Source organism: Amblyomma americanum, chromosome 9 (genome assembly GCF_052857255.1).
Source record: "Amblyomma americanum isolate KBUSLIRL-KWMA chromosome 9, ASM5285725v1, whole genome shotgun sequence".
NCBI lineage: Eukaryota > Metazoa > Arthropoda > Arachnida > Ixodida > Ixodidae > Amblyomma > Amblyomma americanum.
In genome coordinates, this window is record NC_135505.1 from 39,527,251 (window position 1) to 39,550,464 (window position 23,214).

A 23,214-nucleotide genomic window follows, 5' to 3' on the forward strand; every position below is an offset into this window, starting at 1 on the left:
AATCAGGATCTGGAAAAGCCATAATGCCTTGCTGCTGTATGGTTGGGTGCCTAGTCCGGACAGAAGACGGCAAGAAATTATTTTGCATCCCGCGCGGGAAGCAAAACTTGGCTAGAAGAAAAGTGTGGCTACAGAGAATCAGCCGGAAAGACTATGAACCTTTGACAACTGGCCGACTATGCGAGGTAAGCAATGTTCGCGACACAGAGGTTCGAGAGAGAGGTTTCACCTGCACGTGCCGAGCTGCGACAGTATTTCGCGCGCGCACGTGTTGAGGACCAAAGTCCACCGTGAATATCACGGCATTCTAGCGTAGCTCACGCAGTCTTATATAGCGTGCAAGTAAGGCGTTACAGGAGCGCGAAAAAGTCGCTAACAAATGTGCGAATTGCGTTTCTTGAGATAATACTAATAAATTTCTGAATTCATTTCCACTTTTGCAGTTTTTTGGCAGCTGTGTTTCTATGCGCATTGTTAAACATGCGCTTAAAAAAAATCGATGCTCAATTGCTATGAGTAATTCGATGAGAATTAAATGGACCAGCATTATGAAGGGCCGGGTTTTACTTTTGCCTCACACAAGATCGTGACGAAGTGCTCTCGTGTGTGGACTGATTCGATCGCGCTTTAAAGAAGAGGAAGGCGATGATATCTCGAGCACAGCCCTAGAGGCTTGCAGTATAGCACATGTGTCCTGTGAATGTATGTGAAATACAGATCTGGCCAAAATCCGAGTGGGATACTACTGCTAGCAAGCTCAGAAATCTTTTTCACTTCTGCCACAGGACCACTTCACGAAAGATAAGTTCGAGTCGATTCTTTTAAAGAATACCGGCCAAAAATGTTAAAGCCATTTGCGACGCCAAGCATCTTTTTGCACCGACCAGCTGACAAGCTGCGAAAGCCACCTCCCAGAAGAATAAGAGTGGATAGTGCTGGTACGTAGTACATGGTGTTCATTGGGTCAAATTTTTGAATAGAAGTTAGAGCCTTGAAGCCAAACTTACTATACGAACTTATTCTTCAGTTGTCATGTTTCATGGTTTTCATGTATCCTGCGTAGACGCCCCTATAATCGAGCCAAACATACAGGTGGACATCAGATCTCGACCTGTGGACACTGAAATTGGTAAGCTTTCTTACATGTACTCTCACAATTTTTCCTGTTAGCATTTTTGTCTTCATGCTCTTCTCGTGTTCACATGCAGATAAAACATGTGTGCAGACAGCACAGAGATAGGCAAATTATATATTCTGTATATCGATTTTTTTCTCGTCCAGTGTATGCAGCAAACTCTCGCATGTTTTATGTACCTGTATCCACAGGCCATCCAAGCACAGAGGCGGCAGTTGAATGCGGGACAAAGCATTTGACATCCTGTATGTATTTTCTCCATATTTAATACTAATGTATTTCTACAAGGAGGGTTGTCATAATGCCGTGTTCTGCTCGCACGTACTTCTGACGTGCAATCAGCCAAAGAAATGGGTGTCGCTTTCCCACAAGAAAGTACGGAAGCTGGTGAGTTAAAAATTATTCTTTGATTTTTGCAGCGTTCTGTCATCCACTGCTTTTTGCTTACTGAAGTAAGCAAGGTGACACAAGCTTTTTTTTCTGCCAAGTTATTATCCTGCAGTCAAAACATCTCCTTTCTGATGTAATCATCAATACATTTTAACAACACTGTTTGTCAGACGTTAGTGCAAAGTAAGGGCAAATAAACAATGTGAAGAGCACAGTCCGAAAATAATATCCATGAATACTGCAACTTGTCCAGTATGCTCCTATATGCATTCTCTTTTCTTTCATATAAGTTCATCCACTGTCAGCAAGGTATTATTTCGGACGCTCTTTATAACTGCTCTGCAGCAAATTTTGCTTCGCTCTTACAGCCCAGCTGATACAAGAAGCCCTGCAAAAGAGAATAGCGCAGCTTGAAGCTAAACTTACTGAAAAGCTGCGGTTGCAGGCACTAAAAGCAAATAAGCACCTCGTTGCCGGTCTGACTAATTATTTGAATGAGGACCATGTTAAATGTCTAAAAATGGCAACAATGAAGGGAACACGATGGACTAAGAAGACCATTATAAAGGCACTGAAAGTGAGATTTTCCTGTGGAGCACGTGGCTCTGAAGCGATCAGGGAGCTTGGTCAGCCTCTGCCAACAGAACGCACTCTAAATCGTAACCTGGAAGGGTACAAGTTTGCACCAGGTTTGCTGCAGGAGATCACTGAGTCACTTGATCTTAAGGTAAATAGGTACATGCTCATGACCACTCACCTATGTCACTATTAGAGTAGCTCTGTTCTCACTGACTAATCCTTTCCTTCTCACAGGTCAGCCTCATGTCACCTGAACAGCGGCATGCAACTTTAATGCTGGACGAAATGCTGCTTACACCACGCTTAGTGTACAGCCCATCTTTAGATAGAGTGCTTGGAGCCCCCACTATCCTGCTTGCAGATGGACCAATACCAATTGAAAGCCTGGCCACTCATGAGCTGGTGTTTATGATCGGGACCATCACAACCCGCTGGAAGCACAGTTGCTTACCACTTTACTGAGAATTCATTCCATGCCAAAACAGTTAAGGACATAATCCTTGACTTCAAAAAAGCATGTGACGCAATTTCTCTAAGAGTAGATGTCATTGTCACAGACATGGAAGGAGGAAACCAAGCCATTTGGAAACTATTCGGTATAGTCGTAGGCAAACGCAGCAAGCCTAAAACCTCGTGTCCCCACCTATGTGATGCATCTAGGCAGCTTTTCTTCATGCCTGACGTTCCTCATCTCGTTAAGAACCCGAGGAGCCATTTAACAAAATGCCAGAAGAAACAGTTTGCCAGAAAACGTAGTGTCAATCGAGCCTATCAGGACACTGATTGAAATTGACGCCAATGCAGAGCTAAAGCTAGCGCCTCACCTTAAGGCTTCTTCAGTAGATCCAAGCCATTATGACAAAATGAAGGTTGGGCCAGCTTTCAGCCTCATTAACAGTGACACCGCTGCTGCGTTACGCTTGCTTGTAGAGAAAGAATCGGTGGATAAGTCAGCCATAACAACTGCATGGTTTGTTGAGATGGTGTTTTGATTGTTCCGTCTGATAACTTCAACAGCATTAAAACTGGCACTGAGTCATTTTAATAATATTGCGTATCGGAAGGCTCTCCAGGTTTTTGAGGAAACAATTGCACTTTTCTAGAAAATTTCTGTTAGTGATGATGAAAGGAAATTTGTTTGGAAGCCAGCGCAGACCGGTGTCATCCTAGCAAAATCATCCGTGTTACATCTGCAGGCCCTGTTTCTCGAGAAGTACAACTTCAAGTTCCTGCTTCTAAGGAGATTTAGCCAAGACGGCCTTGAGAATGTTTGCTCGACACTTCGGTGCAAAACCCCTGTGCCCCATGTTTTTGAATTCAAGCGTACACTTTGAGCTGCTACAGTGTCTCAGTTTCGGCAGCCAAGTAAGGACGGCAGCTATGCTGAGGAGGACTGCTTTTTGTTACTGGCATGGAGGAGGATAAACCAGACGAAAACAAGATATATGTTGTCTGTCGATCTGACCTGCTTTACATTGATAATTTGGAACATGAATCTCTCGAGTGCAATGCAGGGTATGTTGCCGCGCAAATAAAAAAAGTAAACAGTTGCCAAGCCTGTCTTGAAGCAGTCAACAGCTCAGCCGAGGGCATCAAGCTAACCATGCTGAAGTGCTACAACAAAGAGAAGCTGGCACTAACAGTCCCCTCATCAGCTGTTTTGCAGTTGATGGTGATTGCTGAAAGTTATGTACGCTTGAATGAGGATGGCTTAATAACAAACAGGCTGTCTACATTTAAGCTCTGAAGTAGCATTCAAGTTGCTCTGCACTTAGGCAGTTGTTTCCCTACATGTCACGGCATATCAGACGCACTGCTTGCAACATTTTAGAAAACCAGAATGTCAATCCTCATAAAAAAAGAAGCCTTATCCTCCTAGAAAAAATTTAATGCTCCCAGAAATGTGGCAGAAGAAGGATTAGAATACACGTTACTGCCAGTAGCATTAGGTAGTGCACTGCGATTCCTCACTGCTAATTTTGATTTGAAAGCACTACTAGTTTTATCTCTTTCATGTGGTCACTGGCAACAACATCAACTATGTCCTTTAGGGGGACAAAAAGGAGGAAGTTGAAGAAAGGAAAGATGAGCGTCTCTGTCATGGTGTTATAACCCCTTTAGGAGGTGGCCGCATGAATTACACTGTATATTCATTAGAAAAATAAAAATAAAAAGGAAGTTCAGAAAAGGAAAGGCGTGCTTTCGTATCCCCTACTAAGTCCTCTCCCCTATGTTAAACCTCTACTATTTTTTGGGACTTATTCATGATAAGTCTGATGTATCACAAATATGGCCATTCTTTTACTACAATAAGAGTTTGACAATTTTAATTGTTTGCTTTACAAGGAATTGTTTATTTCAGCAGAACTGTTTATTGTATGCAGAAATTTCTGCCCGCTTGGCAGGATCTCCTAACTGTATTTTGTGCACTGTTCATGTCAATAAAGTTATGAAGTACCTACATTACTCTGTTTAAAAAACAATTATTTAAACAAAAAGAAAACTGTAAAACCACCGGTCACTTGGACGCATGGGCGCGCACAAACACACGAGCAAACAAAGAAAAAGGTCACGCTGACGTAGTTTCACTCAGTTGCTGAGCCGCGCGATTAGATCGCGTTAGCAGCAAGAATACTCCGTGGCACGGTCCCTACGGCCGATGTAGAATGTCGCGATAGTTGCATAGTTGAACACAGGGGCTGAAACACAGTCTAATGGTCGGGCAACAACCGCAATACGCCACACAGTGAACGGCAAGAAGTACTGTTCACACTCATTTGCACACACACGCACTGGCGATGTTGTTTACTTTCAGCGAGGTTCAGGGAATTTATGCAGCAGGTTTTATAGTGCAGGGGACTATCAGCATTCTTTTTACGTAAACTTTTTGTCAATAGTAACAGCAATGTGTATCTAGCAAACGTATACGCAAAAAAAAAACCCACACAGTAACTAAACCAAACGCACCTAACTGCCACAGCGGATAGCGTGAAACACAAAACAAACTCGTCCCGAGTCGTCTGCGGCTGCGACTGTGTTGCCCACCGTCATAGACTTCGACTCTTGTCTAAAATGCTATGAAATCAATATTCTTCGCTTTTTTAAAATTCTTTAGAGCTAATTTTATTCATAAAAGTGTAACTTATTTCGAAAAGCGCAAACAAAAAAGGACCGAAACTTCCGGAATGCTGTTTACGGAGCATTCATCCACTGAAGTGTTTTTCTATTAGCGCGCGGTTGGAATTCAAGGACAGACAAGTTCTTTCTACGTCGGTATCTTCTTTTTTTCGCTTTTCAATGTTCTAAGGTACCAGAACGTTTTGTTACCTCACTTGTGAAGATAGGTTCTCCGCTAAAGAATACCACGGGGCATGATTTAAATCCACGACATTAGGCTGGAGGACCAGTCTTTCGGACACTCGGAGGACACTCGAAAAAGGCTGCTCCTCCAGCCGAAACGTCGTGAATTAAATCCTGTTATGTTTCTTCAATTTTTGGTGATTTTATATTAAATTGACCAAATCAGCTGCCAGAAATCACTTTTGGTATATATATATATATATATATATATATATATATATATATATATATATATATATATATATATATATATATTTAGAAGCCAACATTTACCGAAATCACGGTGCATAGGAGAATGTTTCTTTTTTTTAATATCTAGTGCCAATAAAATAGTTTTTTTAAAAGGAAATTACTTATAAAGCAGCAGAAAAAACAACCATGCCGCAGGTGGGATCCGAACCCACGACCTCCGAATATCGCGTCCGGTGCTCTTACCAACTGAGCTACGGTGACGGCTGTCCAATCTGCTGCTTTCGTGGGTATTTACGTTTTGCGTGTACGTGAACCTTGAGGGTGTTCACCAGCGCCACCCTCGTTCATAGCGGTGGACGTAGCACGTCCTGTAATACCGCAAGTGTGACGTAGAACGTCATCTAACGGCGAGGGCGGAAACTGTGCGAGAGCCCTCTTATGCCACCTATGGCATCAATACTGCCAAAACCGAGACCCCCGTTAAGCTTTAGCAGACAAGGCAAATGAAGTGAGGGGCTCGTTTGACAAACATATTTAAGAAGCCAACAGTCACCGAAATCAAGGTGCTGAGGAGAAGGTTTCTTTTTTTTAATATCTAGTGCCAATCAATTAGTTTTTTTAAAAAAGAAAATTACTTATAAAGCAGCAGAAAAAACAACCATGCCGCCGGTGGGATCCGAACCGACGACCTCAGAATATCGCGTCTGGTGCTCTTAAAACAGAGCTACGGCGACGGCTGTCCAATCTGCTGCTTTCGTCGGTATTTATGCTTTGCGTATAAGCGAACCTTGAGAGTGTTCACCAGCGCCACCCTTGACCATAGCGGTGGACGTAGCACGTCCTATACTACCGCAAGTGTGACGTAGAACGTCATCTCACGGCGAGGGCGGAAACTGTGCGAGAGCCCTCTTACGCTACATATGGCATCAAGACTGCCAGAACCGAGACCCCCGTTAAGATATTAGCAGACAATGCAAATGAAGTGAGGGGCTCGTTTGACAAACATACTTAGGAAGCCAACATTTATCGAAATCAAGGTGCATAGGAGGATGTTTCTTTTTCTTTATATCTAGTGCCAATCAATTAGTTTTGTTAAAAAAAATTACTTGTTAAGCTGCAGAAAAAACAACCATGCCGCCGGTGGGATCCGAACCCACGACCTCTGAATATCGCGTCCGGTGCTCTTACCAACTGAGCTACAGCGACGGCTGTCCAATCTGCAGCTTTCGCGGGTATTTATGTTTTGCGTGTAAGCGAAGCTTGAGAGTGTTCACCAGCGCCACCCTTGTCCATACCGGTGGACGTAGCAAGTCCTGTAATACCGCAAGTGTGACGTAGAACGTCATCTAACGGCGAGGGCGGAAACTGTGCGAGAGCCCTCTTATGCTAACTATGGCATCAAGACTGCCAGAACCGAGACCCCCGTTTAGCTATCAGCATACAAGGCAAATGAAGTGAGGGACTCGTTTGACAAACATATTTCGGAAGCCAACTGTCACCGAAATCAAGGTGCATAGGAGAATGTTTCTTTTTTTAATATCTAGTGCCAATCAGTTTTTTTACAGAAATTTACTTATAAAGCAGCAGAAAAAACAACCATGCCGCCGGTGGGATCCGAACCCACGACCTCCGAATATCGCGTCCGGTGCTTTTACCAACTGAGCAACCGCGACGGCTGTCCAATCTGCTGCTTTCGTGGGTATTTGTTTTGCGTGTAAGCGAACCTTGAGAGTGTTCACCAGCGCCACCCTCGTCGATAGCGGAGGACGTAGCACGTCCTGTAATACCGCAAGTGTGACGCAGAACGTCATCTCACGGCGAGGGCAGAAAATGTGCGAGAGCCCTCTTATGCTACCTATGGCATCAAGACTGCCAGAACCGAGACCCCCGTTAAGCTATTAGCAGACAAGGCAAATGAAGTGAAGGGCACGTTTCGCCAACATATTTAGGAAGCCAACAGTCACCGAAATCAAGGTGCATAGGAGAATGTTTCTTTTTCTTTATATCTAGTGCCAATCAATTAGTTTTGTTAAAAAAAAATTACTTGTTAAGCTGCAGAAAAAACAACCATGCCGCCGGTGGGATCCGAACCCACGACCTCTGAATATCGCGTCCGGTGCTCTTACCAACTGAGCTACAGCGACGGCTGTCCAATCTGCATCTTTCGCGGGTATTTATGTTTTGCGTGTAAGCGAAGCTTGAGAGTGTTCACCAGCGCCACCCTCGTCGATAGCGGAGGACGTAGCACGTCCTGCAATACCGCAAGTGTGACGTAGAACTTCATCTAACGGCGAGGGCGGAAACTGTGCGAGAGCCCCCTTATGCTACCTATGGCATCAAGACTGCCAGAACCGAGACCGCCGTTAAGCTATTAGCAGACAAGGCAAATGAAGTGAGGGGCACGTTTGACAAACATATTTAGGAAGCCAACAGTCACCGAAATCAAGGTGCATAGGAGAATGTTTCTTTTTTTTAATATCTAGTGCCATTCAATTAGTTTTTTTACAGAAATTTACTTATAAAGCAGCAGAAAGAACAACCATGCCGCCAGTGGGATCCGAACCCACGACCTCCGAATATCGCGTCTGGTGCTCTTACCAACAGAGCTACGGCGGCGGCTGTCCAATCTGCTGCTTTCGTGGGTATTTGTTTTGCGTGTAAGCGAACCTTGAGGGTGTTCACCAGCGCCACCCTCGTCCATAGCGGTGGATGTAGCACGTCCTGTAATACCGCAAGTGTGACGTAGAACGTCATCTAACGGCGAGGGCGGAAACTGTGCGAGAGCCCTCTCATGCTAACTATGGCATCAAGAATGGCAGAACCGTGACCCCCGTTAAGCTATCAGCAGACAAGGCAAATGAAGTGAGGGACTCGTTTGACAAACATATTTCGGAAGCCAACTGTCACCGAAATCAAGGTGCATAGGAGAATGTTTCTTTTTTTAATATCTAGTGCCAATCAGTTTTTTTACAGAAATTTACTTATAAAGCAGCAGAAAAAACAACCATGCCGCCGGTGGGATCCGAACCCACGACCTCCGAATATCGCGTCCGGTGCTTTTACCAACTGAGCAACCGCGACGGCTGTCCAATCTGCTGCTTTCGTGGGTATTTGTTTTGCGTGTAAGCGAACCTTGAGAGTGTTCACCAGCGCCACCCTCGTCGATAGCGGAGGACGTAGCACGTCCTGTAATACCGCAAGTGTGACGCAGAACGTCATCTCACGGCGAGGGCAGAAAATGTGCGAGAGCCCTCTTATGCTACCTATGGCATCAAGACTGCCAGAACCGAGACCCCCGTTAAGCTATTAGCAGACAAGGCAAATGAAGTGAAGGGCACGTTTCGCCAACATATTTAGGAAGCCAACAGTCACCGAAATCAAGGTGCATAGGAGAATGTTTTTTTTTCTTTATATCTAGTGCCAATCAATTAGTTTTGTTAAAAAAAAAATTACTTGTTAAGCTGCAGAAAAAACAACCATGCCGCCGGTGGGATCCGAACCCACGACCTCTGAATATCGCGTCCGGTGCTCTTACCAACTGAGCTACAGCGACGGCTGTGCAATCTGCATCTTTCGCGGGTATTTATGTTTTGCGTGTAAGCGAAGCTTGAGAGTGTTCACCAGCGCCACCCTCGTCGATAGCGGAGGACGTAGCACGTCCTGCAATACCGCAAGTGTGACGTAGAACTTCATCTAACGGCGAGGGCGGAAACTGTGCGAGAGCCCCCTTATGCTACCTATGGCATCAAGACTGCCAGAACCGAGACCGCCGTTAAGCTATTAGCAGACAAGGCAAATGAAGTGAGGGGCACGTTTGACAAACATATTTAGGAAGCCAACAGTCACCGAAATCAAGGTGCATAGGAGAATGTTTCTTTTTTTTAATATCTAGTGCCATTCAGTTAGTTTTTTTACAGAAATTTACTTATAAAGCAGCAGAAAGAACAACCATGCCGCCAGTGGGATCCGAACCCACGACCTCCGAATATCGCGTCTGGTGCTCTTACCAACAGAGCTACGGCGACGGCTGTCCAATCTGCTGCTTTCGTGGGTATTTGTTTTGCGTGTAAGCGAACCTTGAGGGTGTTCACCAGCGCCACCCTCGTCCATAGCGGTGGATGTAGCACGTCCTGTAATACCGCAAGTGTGACGTAGAACGTCATCTAACGGCGAGGGCGGAAACTGTGCGAGAGCCCTCTCAAGCTAACTATGGCATCAAGAATGGCAGAACCGTGACCCCCGTTAAGCTATCAGCAGACAAGGCAAATGAAGTGAGGGACTCGTTTGACAAACATATTTAGGAAGCCAACAGTCACCGAAATCAAGGTGCATAGGAGGATGTTTCTTTTTTTTAAATATCTAGTGCCAATCAATTAGTTTTTTTTAAAAGAAAATTACTTATAAAGCAGCAGAAAAAACAACCACGCCGCCGGTGGGATCCGAACCTACGACCTCCGAATATCGCGTCCGGTGCTCTTACCAACTGACCTACGGCGACGGCTGTCCAATCTGCTGCTATCGTTGGTATTTATGTTTTGCGTGTATGCGAACCTTGAGAGTGTTCACCAGCGCCACCCTCGTCCATAGCGGTGGATGTAGCACGTCCTGTAATACCGCAAGTGTGACGTAGAACGTCATCTAACGGCGAGGGTGGAAACTGTGCGAGAGCTCTCTCATGCTAACTATGGCATCAAGAATGCCAGAACCGTGACCCCCGTTAAGCTGTCAGCAGACATGGCAAATGAAGTGAGGGACTCGTTTGACAAACATATTTAGGAAGCCAACAGTCACCGAAATCAAGGTGCATAGGGGAATGTTTCTTTTTTTAAATATCTAGTGCCAATCAATTAGTTTTTTTAAAGAAAGTTGCTTATAAAGCAGTTGAAAAAACAACCATGCCGCCAGTGGGATCCGAACCCACGACCTCCGAATATCGCGTCTGGTGCTCTTACCAACAGAGCTACGGTGACGGCTGTCCAATCTCCTGCTTTCGTCGATATTTATGTTTTGCGTATAAGCGAACCTTGAGAGTGTTCACCAGCGCCACCCTTGTCCATAGCGGTGGACGTAGTACGTCCTGTAATACCGCAAGTGTGACGTAGAACGTCATCTAACGGCGAGGGCGGAAACTGTGCGAGAGCCCTCTTATGCTACCTATGGCATCAAGACTGCCAGAACCGAGACCCCCGTTAAGCTATCAGCAGACAAGGCAAATGAAGTGTGGGACTCGTTTGACAAACATATTTAGGAAGCCAACAGTCACCGAAATCAAGGTGCATAGGGGAATGTTTCTTTTTTTAAGTATCTAGTGCCAATCAATTAGTTTTTTTACAGAAATTTACTTATAAAGCAGCAGAAAGAACAACCATGCCGCCAGTGGGATCCGAACCCACGACCTCCGAATATCGTGTCTGCTGCTCTTACCAACAGAGCTACGGCGACGGCTGTCCAATCTGCTGCTTTCGTGGGTATTTATGTTTTGCGTGTAAGCGAACCTTGAGAGTGTTCAGCAGCGCCACCCTCGTCCATAGCGGTGGATGTAGCACGTCCTGTAATACCGCAAGTGTGACGTAGAACGTCATCTAACGGCGAGGGCGGAAACTGTGCGAGAGCCCTCTTATGCTACCTATGGCATCAACACTGCCAGAACCGAGACCCCCGTTAAGCTATTAGCAGACAAGGCAAATGAAGTGAGGGGCTCGTATGACAAATATATTTAGGAAGCCAACACTCACCGATATCAGGGTGCATAGGGGAATGTTTCTTTTTTAAATATCTAGTGCCAATCAATTAGTTTTTTTAAAGAAAGTTACTTATAAAGCAGCTGAAAAAACAACCATGCCGCCAGTGGGATCCGAACCCACGACCTCCGAATATCGCGTCTGGTGCTCTTACCAACAGAGCTACGGCGACGGCTGTCCAATCTGCTGCTTTCGTGGGAATTTATGTTTTGCGTGTAAGCGAACCTTGAGGGTGTTCACCAGCTCCACCCTCGTCCATAGCGGTGGGCGTAGCACGTCCTGTAATACCACAAGTGTGACGTAGAACGTCATCTAACGGCGAGGGCGGAAACTGTGCGAGAGCCCTCTTATGCTACCTATGGCATCAACACTGCCAGAACCGAGACCCCCGTTAAGCTATTAGCAGACAAGGCAAATGAAGTGAGGGGCTCGTTTGACAAACATATTTAGGAAGCCAACAGTCACCGAAATCAAGGTGCATAGGAGGATGTTTCTTTTTTTTAAATATCTAGTGCCAATTATTAGTTTTTTAAAAAAGAAAAATACTTATAAAGCAGCAGAAAAAACAACCAAGCCGCCGGTGGGATCCGAACCCACAACCTCCGAATATCGCGTCCGGTGCTCTTACCAACTGAGCAACTGCGACGGCTGTCCAATCTGCTGCTTTCGGGGGTATTTGCTTTGCGTGTAAGCGAACCTTGAGAGTGTTCACCAGCGCCACCCTCGTCCATAGCGGTGGATGTAGCACGTCCTGTAATACCGCAAGTGTGACGTAGAACGTCATCTAACGGCGAGGGCGGAAACTGTGCGAGAGCCCTCTCATGCTAACTATGGCATCAAGAACGGCAGAACCGTGACCCCCGTTAAGCTATCAGAAGACAAGGCAAATGAAGTGAGGGACTCGTTTGACAAACATTAGGAACCCAACAGTCACCGAAATCAAGGTGCATAGGGGAATGTTTCTTATTTTAAATATCTAGTGCCAATCAATTAGTTTTTTAAAAAAGAATTATTTATAAAGCAGCAGAAAAAACAACCATGCCGCCGGTGGGATCCGAACCCACGACCTCCGAATATCGCGTCCGGTGCTCTTACCAACTGAGCTACGGCGACGGCTGTCCAATCTGCTGGTTTCGTGGGTATTTATGTTTTGCGTGTAAGCGAACCTTGAGAGTGTTCAGCAGCGCCACCCTCGTCCATAGCGGTGGATGTAGCACGTACTGTAATACCGCAAGTGTGACGTAGAACGTCATCTAACGGCGAGGGCGGAAACTGTGCGAGAGCCCTCTCAGGCTAACTATGGCATCAAGAATGCCAGAACCGTGGCCCCCGTTAAGCTATCAGCAGACAATGCAAATGAAGTGAGGGACTCGTATGACAAATATATTTAGGAAGCCAACACTCACCGATATCAGGGTGCATAGGGGAATGTTTCTTTTTTAAATATCTAGTGCCAATCAATTAGTTTTTTTAAAGAAAGTTACTTATAAAGCAGCTGAAAAAACAACCATGCCGCCAGTGGGATCCGAACCCACGACCTCCGAATATCGCGTCTGGTGCTCTTACCAACAGAGCTACGGCGACGGCTGTCCAATCTGCTGCTTTCGTGGGAATTTATGTTTTGCGTGTAAGCGAACCTTGAGGGTGTTCACCAGCTCCACCCTCGTCCATAGCGGTGGGCGTAGCACGTCCTGTAATACCGCAAGTGTGACGTAGAACGTCATCTAACGGCGAGGGCGGAAACTGTGCGAGAGCCCTCTTATGCTACCTATGGCATCAACACTGCCAGAACCGAGACCCCCGTTAAGCTATTAGCAGACAAGGCAAATGAAGTGAGGGGCTCGTTTGACAAACATATTTAGGAAGCCAACAGTCACCGAAATCAACGTGCATAGGAGGATGTTTCTTTTTTTTAAATATCTAGTGCCAATTATTAGTTTTTTAAAAAAGAAAAATACTTATAAAGCAGCAGAAAAAACAACCAAGCCGCCGGTGGGATCCGAACCCACAACCTCCGAATATCGCGTCCGGTGCTCTTACCAACTGAGCAACGGCGACGGCTGTCCAATCTGCTGCTTTCGGGGGTATTTGCTTTGCGTGTAAGCGAACCTTGAGAGTGTTCACCAGCGCCACCCTCGTCCATAGCGGTGGATGTAGGACGTCCTGTAATACCGCAAGTGTGACGTAGAACGTCATCTAACGGCGAGGGCGGAAACTCTGCGAGAGCCCTCTCATGCTAACTATGGCATCAAGAACGGCAGAACCGTGACCCCCGTTAAGCTATCAGAAGACAAGGCAAATGAAGTGAGGGACTCGTTTGACAAACATATTTAGGAACCCAACAGTCACCGAAATCAAGGTGCATAGGGGAATGTTTCTTATTTTAAATATCTAGTGCCAATCAATTAGTTTTTTAAAAAAGAAAATTATTTATAAAGCAGCAGAAAAAACAACCATGCCGCCGGTGGGATCCGAACCCACGACCTCCGAATATCGCGTCCGGTGCTCTTACCAACTGAGCTACGGCGACGGCTGTCCAATCTGCTGGTTTCGTGGGTATTTATGTTTTGCGTGTAAGCGAACCTTGAGAGTGTTCAGCAGCGCCACCCTCGTCCATAGCGGTGGATGTAGCACGTCCTGTAATACCGCAAGTGTGACGTAGAACGTCATCTAACGGCGAGGGCGGAAACTTTGCGAGAGCCCTCTCATGCTAACTATGGCATCAAGAATGCCAGAACCGTGACCCCCGTTAAGCTATCAGCAGACAATGCAAGTGAAGTGAGGGCCTCGTATGACAAATATATTTAGGAAGCCAACAGTCACCGATATCAGGGTGCATAGGGGAATGTTTCTTTTTTAAATATCTAGTGCCAATCAATTAGTTTTTTTAAAGAATGTTACTTATAAAGCAGCTGAAAAAACAACCATGCCGCCGGCGGGATCCGAACCTACGACCTCCGAATATCGCGTCCGGTGCTCTTACCAACTGACCTACGGCGACGGCTGTCCAATCTGCTGCTTTCGTTGGTATTTATGTTTTGCGTGTATGCGAACCTTGAGAGTGTTCACCAGCGCCACCCTCGTCCATAGCGGTGGACGTAGCACGTCCTGTAATACCGCAAGTGTGACGTAGATCGTCATCTAACGGCGAGTGCGGAAACTGTGCGAGAGCTCTTTTATGCTACCTATGGCATCATGACTGCCAGAACCGAGACCCCCGTTAAGGTATTAGCAGACAAGGCAAATGAAGTGAGGGGCTCGTTTGACAAACATATTTAGGAAGCCAACAGTCACCGAAATCAAGGTGCATAGGAGAATGTTTCTTTTTTTTAAATATCTAGTGCCAATCAATTAATTTTTTAAAAAAGAAAATTACTTATAAAGCAGCAAAAAAAAAATAACCATGCCGCCGGTGGGATCCGAACCCACGACCTCCGAATATCGCGTCCTGTGCTTTTACCAACTGAGCAACGGGGACGGCTGTCCAATCTGCTACTTTCGTGGGTATTTGTTTTGCGTGTAAGCGAACCTTGAGAGTGTTCACCAGCGCCACCCTCGTCCATAGCGGTGGATGTAGCACGTCCTGTAATACCGCAAGTGTGACGTAGAACCTCATCTAACGGCGAGGGCGGAAACTGTGCGAGAGCCATCTTATGCTACCTATGGCATCAAGACTGCCAGAACCGAGACCCCCGTTAAGCTATCAGCAGACAAGGCAAATGAAGTGAGGGACTCGTTTGACAAACATATTTAGGAAGCCAATAGTCACCGAAATCAAGGTGCATAGGGGAATGTTTCTTTTTTTAAATATCTAGTGCCAATCAATTAGTTTTTTTTTAAAGAAAGTTACTTATAAAGCAGCTGAAAAACAACCATGCCGCCGGTGGGATCCGAACCAACGACATCCGAATATCGCGTCCGGTGCCCTTACCAACTGAGCTACGGTGACGGCTGTCCAATCTGCTGCTTTCGCGGGTATTTATGTTTTGCGTGTAAGCGAACCTTGAGAGTTTTCACCAGCGCCACTCTTGTCAATAGCGGTGGACGTAGCACGTCCTGTAATACTGCATGTGTGACGTAGAACGTCATCTAACGGGGAGGGCGGAAACTGTGTGAGAGCCCCCTTATGCTACCTATGGCATCAAGACTGCCAGAACCGAGACCGCCGTTAAGCTATTAGCAGACAAGGCAAATGAAGTGAGGGGCTCGTTTGACAAACATATTAAGGAAGCCAACAGTCACCGAAATCAAGGTGCATAGGAGAATGTTTCTTTTTCTTTATATCTAGTGCCAATCAGTGTTTTTTCAAGAAAATTACGTATAAAGCAGCAGAAAAAACAACCATGCCGCCGGTGGGATCCGAACCCACGACCTCCGAATATCACTACCGGTGCTCTTACCAACTGAGCTACGGCGACGGCTGTCCAATCTGCTGCTTTCGTGGGAATTTATCTTTTGCGTGTAAGCGAACCTTGAGGGTGTTCACCTGCTCCACCCTCGTCCATAGCGGTGGGAGTAGCACGTCCTGTATTACCGCAAGTGTGACGTAGAACGTCACCTAACGGCGAGGGCGGAAACTGTGCGAGAGCCCTCTTAAGCTAACTATGGCATCAAGACTGCCAGAACCGTGACCCCCGTTAAGCTATTAGCAGACAAGGCAAATGAAGTGAGGGGCTCGTTTGACAAACACATTTCGGAAGTCAACAGTCACCGAAATCAAGGTGCATAGGAGAATGTTTCTTTTTTTAATATCTAGTGACAATCAATTAGCTATTTTTTTAAAAGAAAATTACTTATAAAGCAGCAGAAAAAACAACCATGCCGCCGGTGGGATCCGAACCCACGACCTCCGAATATCGCGTCCGGTGCTTTTACCAACTGAGCAACCGCGACGGCTGTCCAATCTGCTGCTTTCGTGGGTATTTGTTTTGCGTGTAAGCGAACCTTGAGAGTGTTCAGCAGCGCCACCCTCGTCCATAGCGGTGGATGTAGCACGTCCTGTAATACCGCAAGTGTGACGTAGAACGTCATCTAACGGCGAGGGCGGAAACTGTGCGAGAGCCCTCTCATGCTAACTATGGCATCAAGAATGGCAGAACCGTGACCCCCGTTAAGCTATCAGCAGACAATGCAAATGAAGTGAGGGACTCGTATGACAAATATATTTAGAAAGCCAACAGTCACCGATATCAGGGTGCATAGGGCAATGTTTCTTTTTTAAATATCTAGTGCCAATCAATTAGTTTTTTTAAAGAATGTTACTTATAAAGGAGCTGAAAAAACAACCATGCCGCCGGCGGGATCCGAACCTACGACCTCCGAATATCGCGTCCGGTGCTCTTACCAACTGACCTACGGCGACGGCTGTCCAATCTGCTGCTTTCGTTGGTATTTATGTTTTGCGTGTATGCGAACCTTGAGAGTGTTCACCAGCGCCACCCTCGTCCATAGCGGTGGACGTAGCACGTCCTGTAATACCGCAAGTGTGACGTAGATCGTCATCTAACGGCGAGTGCGGAAACTGTGCGAGAGCCCTTTTATGCTACCTATGGCATCATGACTGCCAGAACCGAGACCCCCGTTAAGGTATTAGCAGACAAGGCAAATGAAGTGAGGGGCTCGTTTGACAAACATATTTAGGAAGCCAACAGTCACCGAAATCAAGGTGCATAGGAGAATGTTTCTTTTTTTTAAATATCTAGTGCCAATCAATTAATTTTTTTAAAAAGGAAAATTACTTATAAAGCAGCAAAAAAAATAACCATGCCGCCGGTGGGATCCGAACCCACGACCTCCGAATATCGCGTCCTGTGCTTTTACCAACTGAGCAACGGGGACGGCTGTCCAATCTGCTGCATTCGTTTGTATTTGTTTTGCGTGTAAGCGAACCTTGAGAGTGTTCACCAGCGCCACCCTCGTCCATAGCGGTGGATGTAGCACGTCCTGTAATACCGCAAGTGTGACGTAGAACCTCATCTAACGGCGAGGGCGGAAACTGTGCGAGAGCCATGTTATGCTACCTATGGCATCAAGACTGCCAGAACCGAGACCCCCGTTAAGCTATCAGCAGACAAGGCAAATGAAGTAAGGGACTCGTTTGACAAACATATTTAGGAAGCCAATAGTCACCGAAATCAAGGTGCATAGGGGAATGTTTCTTTTTTTAAATATCTAGTGCCAATCAATTAGTTTTTTTTTAAAGAAAGTTACTTATAAAGCAGCTGAAAAACAACCATGCCGCCGGTGGGATCCGAACCAACGACTTCCGAATATCGCGTCCGGTGCCCTTACCAACTGAGCTACGGTGACGGCTGTCCAATCTGCTGCTTTCGCGGGTATTTATGTTTTGCGTGTAAGCGAACCTTGAGAGTGTTCACCAGCGCCACTCTTGTCAATAGCGGTGGACGTAGCACGTCCTGTAATACTGCATGTGTGACGTAGAACGTCATCTAACGGGGAGTGCGGAAACTGTGCGAGAGCCCCCTTATGCTACCTATGGCATCAAGACTGCCAGAACCGAGACCGCCGTTAAGCTATTAGCAGACAAGGCAAATGAAGTGAGGGGCTCGTCTGACAAACATATTTAGGAAGCCAACAGTCACCGAAATCATGGTGCATAGGAGAATGTTTCTTTTTCTTTATATCTAGTGCCAATCAGTTTTTTTCAAGAAAATTACGTATAAAGCAGCAGAAAAAACAACCATGCCGCCGGTGGGATCCGAACCCACGACCTCCGAATATCACTACCGGTGCTCTTACCAACTGAGCTACGGCGACGGCTGTCCAATCTGCTGCTTTCGTGGGAATTTATGTTTTGTGTGTAAGCGAACCTTGAGAGTGTTCACCAGCGTCACCCTCGTCCATAGCGGTGGACGTAGCACGTCCTGTAATACCGCAAGTGTGACGTAGAACGTCATCTAACGGCGAGGGCGGAAACTGTGCGAGAGCCCTCTTATGCTACCTATGGCATCAACACTGCCAGAACCGAGACCCCCGTTAAGCTATTAGCAGACAAGGCAAATGAAGTGAGGGGCTCGTTTGACAAACATATTTAGGAAGCCAACATTCACCGAAATCAAGGTGCATAGGAGAATGTTTCTTTTTTTAATATCTAGTGGCAATCAATTAGTTTTTTACAGAAATTTACTTATAAAGCAGCAGAAAGAACAACCATGCCGCCAGTGGGATCCGAACCCACGACCTCCGAATATCGCGTCTGGTGCTCTTACCAGCAGAGCTACGGCGACGGCCGCCCAATCTGCTGCTTTCGAGAGTATTTATTTTTTGCGTATAAGCGAAGCTTGAGAGTGTTCACCAGCGCCACCCTCGTCCATAGCGGTGGACGTAGCACGTCCTGTAATACCGCAAGTGTGACGTAGAACGTCATCTAACGGCGAGGGGGCAAACTGTGCGAGAGCCCTCTTATGCTACCTATGGCATCAACACTGCCAGAACCGAGACCCCCGTTAAGCTATTAGCAGACAAGGCAAATGAAGTGAGGGGCTCGTTTGACAAACATATTTAGGAAGCCAACATTCACCGAAATCAAGGTGCATAGGAGAATGTTTCTTTTTTTATATCTAGTGGCAATCAATTAGTTTTTTACAGAAATTTACTTATAAAGCAGCAGAAAGAACAACCATGCCGCCAGTGGGATCCGAACCCACGACCTCCGAATATCGCGTCTGGTGCTCTTACCAGCAGAGCTACGGCGACGGCCGCCCAATCTGCTGCTTTCGTTGGTATTTATGTTTTGCGTGTAAGCGAAACTTGAGAGTGTTCACCAGCGCCACCCTCGTCCATAGCGGTGGACGTAGCACGTCCTGTAATACCGCAAGTGTGACGTAGAACGTCATCTAACGGCGAGGGCGGAAACTGTGCGAGAGCCCTCTTATGCTACCTATGGCATCAAGACTGCCAGAACCGAGACCGCCGTTAAGCTATTAGCAGACAAGGCAAATGAAGTGAGGGGCTCGTCTGACAAACATATTTAGGAAGCCAACAGTCACCGAAATCATGGTGCATAGGAGAATGTTTCTTTTTCTTTATATCTAGTGCCAATCAGTTTTTTTCAAGAAAGTTACTTATAAAGCAGCTGAAAAACAACCATGCCGCCGGTGGGATCCGAACCAACGACTTCCGAATATCGCGTCCGGTGCCCTTACCAACTGAGCTACGGTGACGGCTGTCCAATCTGCTGCTTTCGCGGGTATTTATGTTTTGCGTGTAAGCGAACCTTGAGAGTGTTCACCAGCGCCACTCTTGTCAATAGCGGTGGACGTAGCACGTCCTGTAATACTGCATGTGTGACGTAGAACGTCATCTAACGGGGAGTGCGGAAACTGTGCGAGAGCCCCCTTATGCTACCTATGGCATCAAGACTACCAGAGCCGAGACCGCCGTTAAGCTATTAGCAGACAAGGCAAATGAAGTGAGGGGCTCGTCTGACAAACATATTTAGGAAGCCAACAGTCACCGAAATCATGGTGCATAGGAGAATGTTTCTTTTTCTTTATATCTAGCGCCAATCAGTTTTTTTCAAGAAAATTACGTATAAAGCAGCAGAAAAAACAACCATGCCGCCGGTGGGATCCGAACCCACGACCTCCGAATATCACTACCGGTGCTCTTACCAACTGAGCTACGGCGACGGCTGTCCAATCTGCTGCTTTCGTGGGAATTTATGTTTTGTGTGTAAGCGAACCTTGAGAGTGTTCACCAGCGTCACCCTCGTCCATAGCGGTGGACGTAGCACGTCCTGTAATACCGCAAGTGTGACGTAGAACGTCATCTAACGGCGAGGGCGGAAACTGTGCGAGAGCCCTCTTATGCTACCTATGGCATCAACACTGCCAGAACCGAGACCCCCGTTAAGCTATTAGCAGACAAGGCAAATGAAGTGAGGGGCTCGTTTGACAAACATATTTAGGAAGCCAACATTCACCGAAATCAAGGTGCATAGGAGAATGTTTCTTTTTTTAATATCTAGTGGCAATCAATTAGTTTTTTAGAGAAATTTACTTATAAAGCAGCAGAAAGAACAACCATGCCGCCAGTGGGATCCGAACCCACGACCTCCGAATATCGCGTCTGGTGCTCTTACCAGCAGAGCTACGGCGACGGCCACCCAATCTGCTGCTTTCGAGAGTATTTATTTTTTGCGTATAAGCGAAGCTTGAGAGTGTTCACCAGCGCCACCCTCGTCCATAGCGGTGGACGTAGCACGTCCTGTAATACCGCAAGTGTGACGTAGAACGTCATCTAACGGCGAGGGGGGAAACTGTGCGAGAGCCCTCTTATGCTACCTATGGCATCAACACTGCCAGAACCGAGACCCCCGTTAAGCTATCAGCAGACAAGGCAAATGAAGTGAGGGACTCGTTTGACAAACATATTTAGGAAGCCAACAGTCACCGAAATCAAGGTGCATAGGAGAATGTTTCTTTTTTAAATATCTAATGCCAATCAATTAGTTTTTTAAAGAAGATTACTTATAAAGCAGCTGAAAAAACAACCATGCCGCCGGTGGGATCCGAACCCACGACATCCGAATATCGCCTCCGGTGCTCTTACCAACCGAGCTACGGCGACGGCTGTCCAATCTGCTTCTTTCGTGGGTATTTATGTTTTGCGTCTAAGCGAACCTTGAGGGTGTTCACCAGCGCCACCCTCGTCCATAGCGGTGGACGTAGCACGTCCTGTAATACCGCAAGTGTGACGTGGAACGTCATCTAACGGCGAGGGCGGAAACTGTGCGAGAGCCCTTTTATGCTACCTTTGGCATCAAGACTGCCAGAACCGAGACCCCCGTTGAGCTATTAGCAGACAAGGCAAATGAAGTGAGGGGCTCGTTTGACAAACATATTTAGGAAGCCAACAGTCACCGAAATCAAGGTGCATAGGAGAATGTTTCTTTTTTTATTATCTAATGCCAATCAATTAGTTTTTTTTAAAGAAAACTTCTTATAATGCAGAAGAAAAAACAACCATGCCGCCGGTGGGATGCGAACCCACGACCTCCGAATATCGCGTCCGGTGCTCTTACCAAGTGAGCTACGGCGACGGCTGTCCAATCTGCTGCTTTCGTGGGTATTTGTTTTGCGTGTAAGCGAACCTTGAGAGTGTTCACCAGCGCCACCCTCGTCCATAGCGGTGGATGTAGCACGTCCTGTAATACCGCAAGTGTGACGTAGAACGTCTTCTGTCGGCGAGGGCGGAAACTGTGCGAGAGCCCTCTTATGCTACCTATCGCTTCAAGACTGCCAGAACCGAGACCCCCGTTGAGCTATTAGCAGACAAGGCAAATGAAGTGAGGGGCTCGTTTGACAAACATATTTAGGAAGCCAACAGTCACCGAAATCAAGGTGCATAGGAGAATGTTTCTTTTTTTATTATCTAATGCCAATCAATTAGTTTTTTTTAAAGAAAACTTCTTATAATGCAGAAGAAAAAACAACCATGCCGCCGGTGGGATGCGAACCCACGACCTCCGAATATCGCGTCCGGTGCTCTTACCAAGTGAGCTACGGCGACGGCTGTCCAATCTGCTGCTTTCGTGGAGGTCGTGGGTTCGTGGAGGTCGTGGGTTCAGATCCCACCGGCGGCATGGTTGTTTTTTCTGCTGCTTTATAAGAAATTTTCTTTCAAAAAATCTTATTGATTGGCACTAGATATTAAAAAAGAAACATTCTCCTATGCACCTTGATTTAGGCGACTGTTGGCTTCCTAAATATGTATGTCAAGCGAGCCCCTCAGTTCAGTTCATTTGCCTTGTCTGCTAATATATATATGGTTCGGACCTCACCGGCGGCATGGTTGTGTTTTCTGCTGCTTTATAAGCAATTTCGTTTAAGCGACAGATAAATCGAAGTATTATTAAAAAAAAATTCCCCTATGTGTGCCTTGGTGTCTGTGGCTGTTGCCTTCCTTCGTGTGTGTGTGTGTGTGTATATAGGCGTTCTCAGCACCTCATTTACAGCCTAATCGAAAATGCAACAACGGCGTTCTTTTTAGGCTAGATTGTAAGTTGATGCTGAGTTCGCTTATATATACGCATTGTATTCCTTCACGTAGTGTATTTGTCAGTCTGCTTTTGTGTGCGTCTTTGTCTCTTGGCCGTCCGCGTCTCGTTCGTGCAGTTCTTTCCCCGCATCTGCTCTAGCATGTGGCGTTTTATTTGCAACTTGGCGACGGCGTTCATAAAAAAAAAAACGAAATAAGACAATAAGGTGCTAAAAAAGGGCTTGAGTCCGTGTCCGGGATCGACGATCACGTGCGTATTTCACAGACATTTCGTCGCGGCGTTCAGTGATCACGGCGCTCTTCGACATAGCGGTCGACGCTCGCGCGTTCATGCTAAAGATCTGGAAGACTGTAAATAATATAATATAGAAAATTAGCGCTCGAAATGCGACCTCAGTACAGGAGTTTGTGCTGTTCAGGTGCGTAATTTTGCGCTGTCGATAGCGTGCTTGTTTTTTCATGTTACCTCTGGCTCGTACCGGCCTGAGCACCGCAGCGTGCAGCAGTTATCGGCATGCGATAACGGCAGATTCGGAGCGCGTCTTTTCATGGGGCTTATCAGAACCAACCTGTGCACACTGTTTCTCTTGCATCGCAATGGGCCACTCAAGATGGTCGCTACCTGTGCACTGGCCTGCATAAGAAATTTCTTCCAGCCGAAGACCACAGATGTCTTTGCGAAGCGGCAGTTGTGATGTAGGATCCACGTATGTGGATCGAGTTGAAAAGCTTTATATCATCGTACAGTCGCAGGCAAAAAAATATTAGCACAGATCACTTGCGATTACAATTGTG

The 23,214-nt window shown here is 46.3% G+C and overlaps 1 protein-coding gene and 1 pseudogene across 1 annotated transcript in view; both read left to right on the plus strand.

The window, feature by feature from the left end:
* LOC144103923 (uncharacterized) overlaps positions 1 to 23,214 on the plus strand; it is a 397,175-nt gene that overhangs the window by 369,339 nt on the left and 4,622 nt on the right. The gene's annotated exons all lie outside the window — the stretch shown is intronic.
* LOC144104906 (uncharacterized) lies at positions 24 to 2,593 on the plus strand (annotated as a pseudogene).